The sequence below is a fragment of the Hyla sarda genome, chromosome 7, assembly GCF_029499605.1.
Source record: "Hyla sarda isolate aHylSar1 chromosome 7, aHylSar1.hap1, whole genome shotgun sequence".
Lineage (NCBI taxonomy): Eukaryota > Metazoa > Chordata > Amphibia > Anura > Hylidae > Hyla > Hyla sarda.
In genome coordinates this window covers 156,965,178-156,970,701 of record NC_079195.1, presented here as the reverse complement: position 1 = coordinate 156,970,701, position 5,524 = coordinate 156,965,178, and positions in this window count along the sequence as shown.

Genomic DNA, 5,524 nt, shown 5'->3' with positions numbered 1-5,524 from the left:
CCCCATGTTGGCGATCGCCGCAGATCGCTGGACAATTCAGTATTGCATTCAGGACAATGCAATACGGTACCGGGACACCACAATTAACCTGTCTAGGAGCAAGGGCGTACCTGTACGGCCTCAGGGTTTCCGGTCACCACCAGTAACCGGGCGGTGAGCAGAACAGGAGGCCTGCTGAAATCGTTCAGCAGGCATCCCGTGCCAGTGCCTGGGGGGCTCCTGAGCGCCCCACATGTTGGTCAATTCAGACCGGAGATTTGTGGCGATTCCAGGTCATATGTGTCTCCGGTGACCCAGTAAATAAGGGTGTTTGGGGCTGTCCAAGACAGCTTCGATTACCCTGAAGTGATGGGAGTGACCGACCAATAGCAGATCGGGGAGGTGGCGCGAGGGTTAAAGTTCAGTTCCGCCGCTCTGCCCAACCACGGTAGTCCGGGCAGAGCGGGGGGACTGTGATGTGAGCAGCGGTGGTGGTCCCTTACCGACTGCGGTCGAGGATCCTCCTCTAGGTGTGGCGGGCGGCGATCGTGCTGTTGACGGGAGCCAGGAGGTGAGTAGTTGCCTAGCAACATGTGGAGGGCCACAGTTTGGAGATCACTGTGCAGTGGTCTCTAAATTGTGGCCATCTAGATGTTGCATAACTACAACTCACAGCATGCACTGACAGACCATACATGCTGGGAGTTGTAGTTTTGCAACAGCTGGAGGCTCCCTGGTGGGGAAGCACTGAGTTAGGTTCTGTTACCTAACTGGGTGCTTCCTCACCAGTGGGCCTCCAGCTGTGGCAAAACTAAAACTCCCAGCATGCACTGATAACTGAAGGGCATGCTGGGAGTTGTAGATATGCAACTGCTGGAGGTACACAAAAACAACTCTCAGCATGCCCAGACAGACATTTGCTGTTCGTGCATGCTGGGAGTTGTAGTTATGCAAGATCTGGATGGCTACCATTTAGAGACCACTACACAGTGATCTCCAAACTGTGGCCCACCAGATGTTGCTAGGAAAGTACTCAGCTCCTGGCTCCCGTCAACAGCACAACCGAAGCCCGCCACACTTAGAGGAGGATCACCGTACGCAATTGGTAAGGGACCTCCACCGCTGCTCACATCACAGTTCCCCCGCTCTGCCCGGACTACCGTGGGTGGGCAGAGCGGAGGAACTGAATTTTAACCCATGCGCCACCTCAACGATCTGCTATTGGTCGGTCCCTTCTGACCAACCAATAGCAGATATAGGTGGGGTGGCACCCCCGCCACCTCACTCCTATCACTTCAGGATGATTGAACCTTTCTTGGACAGCCCTGAACACCCTTATTTACCGGGTCACCGGAGACACATATGACCTGGAATCGCCACAAATCTCTGGTCTGAATTGACCAACATGGGGGGGCTCAGGAGCCCCCCAGGCATTGGCACGGGATGCCTGCTTAACGATTTCAGCAGGCATCCCATTCCGTTCACCGCCCAGTTACCGGTGGTGACCGGAAACCCGGAGGCCGTACAGGTACGCCCTTGGTCCTAGACAGGTTAATGATTTAATCTAAAACTCCACTTGCAGAATTCTGCAAGTGTAGATTTCAATTGGCGGCGGCCGCCAAAATCCGTTTTCCCCTCCTTCTCAATTTCCCGTGGATGAAGCTGTACATGCTACAGTGTTATTTCTCCTGTACGTCCCTCCTGACATGATTTTCTCTCAAAGCTGCAGTACAATAAACACTGACATGAAGACCTCTGTACGGACCCCGTGCATCTCTGCTTCCCTGTACGGACCCCGTGCATCTCTGCTTCCCTGTACAAAACCCGTGCATCTCTGCTTCCCTGTACGAACCCCGTGCATCTCTGCTTCCCTGTACGAACCCCGTGCATCTCTGCTTCCCTGTACGAACCCCGTGCATCTCTGCTTCCCTGTGCGAAACCCGTGCATCTCTGCTTCCCTGTGTGAACCCCGTGCATCTCTGCTTCCCTGTGTGAACCCCGTGCATCTCTGCTTCCCTGTGTGAACCCCGTGCATCTCTGCTTCCCTGTATGATCCCCGTGCATCTCTGCTTCCCTGTATGAACCCCGTGCATCTCTGCTTCCCTGTATGATCCCTGTGCATCTCTGCTTCCCTGTATGAACGCTGACATATAAATGCACAGGGTTCATACAGAGATGTTCATGTCCTGTACAAACCCCATTCATTTCTATGTCCTCTTTATGGGGCTAATGAACACCCCTTGAAAAAGCAGAAACCAGCCCGTGCAGTTCTTCCCCCTTCCCTTGCAGCCCGAGGAAACCTGCGTTATACACAGCACACTAACATAACTCAGACCTGGTTGGGATACACTGGTACACACACACAAAAGGGACTACAACTCCCAGCATGTGTCATTCAGGAGTCTTCAGTCTGTGGTATAACACCAGCATGCTGCCTCTGTAGTCTGCTGGGGTTTGTAGCTCACCACACCTCTACAGGGCATACACCAGTGTTTCCCAATCAGGGTGCCTCCAGGTGTTGCAAATCTACAACTCCCAGCATTACATGGTTGGAAAACACAGGCATACACACACCTAACAGGGACTACAACTCCCAGAATTCCCTGGTTGGAAACCACTGGTATACAGACACACCTAACAGGGACTACAACTCCCAGCATACAAACACACAACTAACAGGGACTAAAACTCCCAGCATACACACACACACACACACACCTAACAGGGACTACAACTTCCAGCACACACACACAACCCTAACAGGGACTACAACTCCCAGCATACACACACACCTAACAGGGACTACAACTTCCAGGATTCCCTGGTTGGGAACCACTGGCATACACACACCTAACAGGGACTACAGCTCCCAGCATACACACACCTAACAGGGACTACAACTCCCAGCATACACACACCTTACAGGGACTACAACTCCCAGGATACACACACACCTAACAGGGACTACAATTCCCAGCATACACACATACCTTACAGGGACTACAACTCCCAGCATACACACACACACACACCTAACAGGGACTACAACTCCCAGCACACACACACAACTAACAGGAACTACAACTTCCAGCATTCCCTGGTTGGGAACCACTGGCATACACACACATAACAGGTACTACAACTCCCAGCATACACACACCTAACAGGGACTACAACTCCCAGGATACACACACACACACCTATCAGGGACTACATCTCCCAGCATACACACACACGCACACCTATCAGGGACTACAACTCCCAGCATACACACATACGCACACACACACCTAACAGGGACTACTAGGTGGTGGAGTCTGTCTGTATGTTAGAAGTGGTATGAAAGTCAGTGTGAACGATGCCATAGTGTGTGATGATTCTGAGGATGTGGAATCACTGTGGGTAGAATTACAAAAGGAGGGAAATACTGAAAAAATAATAATCTACAGACCCCCTAATATCACTGAAGAGATAGAAGGTCGGCTGCATAAACAAATAGAGAGAGCCGCCCGGGCAGGTACAGTGGTAATAATGGGAGATTTTAACTATCCAGATATAGATTGGGGTCCGGGGTTGGCTAAAACTACAAAGGGGCGACAATTCCTAAATTTATTGCAGGATAATTTTATGGGCCAGTTTGTGGAGGACCCAACAAGAAGTGATGCCTTGTTGGATCTGATCATTTCCAACAACGCAGAGCTGGTTGGTAATGTAACTGAGAGAAAACCTTGGTAATAGCGACCACAATATAGTTACTTTTGACTTAAAATGTAGAAAACAAAGACAGGCGGGGAAGGCAAAAACATATAACTTTAAAAAGGCAAACTTCCCGGGGCTGAGGGCTGCACTACAGGACATAGACTGGGGGGAGGTGTTCTCAAATACTGATACAGAAGGTAAATCGGACATCTTTAAATCAACTCTATATAACTATACAGCAAAATATATACCAAAGGGGAACAAATATAAACGATTAAAACTAAATCCTACATGGCTGACAAATTATGTTAAAAGAGCAATAAACAACAAAAAAATAGCCTTCAAAAAATACAAATCTGGTGGGTCAGCTATAACATTTAAACAGTACAAAGAGCTTAATAAAATCTGTAAAAATTTAATAAAAACAGCAAAAATTCAAAATGAGAGACAGGTGGCCAAAGAAAGCAAAACTAATCGTAAATATTTTTTATGCGTAAATATTTATGCAAAAAACCAAGGACACAGCATGTAGGACCCCTTAATAATGATAATGGGGAGGTTGTCACAGGCGATAAAGAGAAAGCGGAGCTACTGAATGGGTTCTTTAGTTCTGTATATACTAGGGAAGAAGGAGCTGACATTGGCTAGGTCAGTGCTGGTAACACAACATGTAATGTACTGAACTGGCTTAATGTAGAGATGGTACAAGGTAAGGCTGGGTCCACACTACGTTTTGTCCCATACGGGAGCGCATACGGCAGGAGGGAGCTAAAAGCACGCGCTCCCGTATGTGACCGTATGCGCTCCCGTATGTCATTCATTTCAATGAGCCGACCGGAGTGAAACGTTCGGTCCGGTCGGCTCATTTTTGTGCCGTATGCGCTTTTACAACCGGACCTAAAACCGTGGTTGACCACAGTTTTAGGTCCGGTTGTAAAAGCGCATACGGCGCAAAAATGAGCCGACCGGACCGAACGTTTCACTCCGGCCGGCTCATTGAAATGAATGACATACGGGAGCGCATACGGTGACATACGGGAGTGCAAGCTTTTAGCTCCCTCCTGCCGTATGCGCTCCCGTATGGGACAAAACGTAGTGTGGACCCAGCCTAAGTTAAGTAATATAAATGTATGCAAATCTCCAGGGCCAGATGGATTGCACCCAAGAGTTCTTAGAGAGGTAAGTTCAGTAATATCTGTACCCCTGTTCATGATATTTAGAGATTCACTGGTGTCTGGTATTGTGCCAAGGGACTGGTGCAAGGCGAATGTGGTGCCAATCTTCAAAAAGGGCTCTAGGTCTTCCCCAGGAAACTATAGACCGGTAAGTTTAACATGCATTGTGGGTAAATTGTTTGAAGGACTTATAAGGGATTACATACAGGAATACATAGGGAATAATTGTATTATACGTGATAACCAGCATGGGTTTACTAAGGATAGAAGTTGTCAAACCAATCTAATTTGCTTTTATGAAGAGGTGAGTAGAAGCCTTGACAGAGGAATGGCTGTGGATATAGTGTTTCTGGATTTTGCTAAAGCATTTGATACTGTCCCTCATACACGTCTGACAGATAAGTTAAGGTCTTTGGGTTTGGAAATTTTAGTTTGTAACTGGATTGAACACTGGCTCATGGATCGTACCCAGAGAGTGGTGGTCAATGATTCGTACTCTGATTGGTCCCCGGTAATTAGTGGTGTACCCCAAGGTTCTGTACTGGGACCGCTGTTGTTTAATTTATTTATCAATGATATAGAGGATGGCATTAACAGCTCTGTTTCTATCTTTGCAGATGACACCAAGCTTTGTAGCATGGTACAGTCTATAGAGGATGTGCATAAGTTAC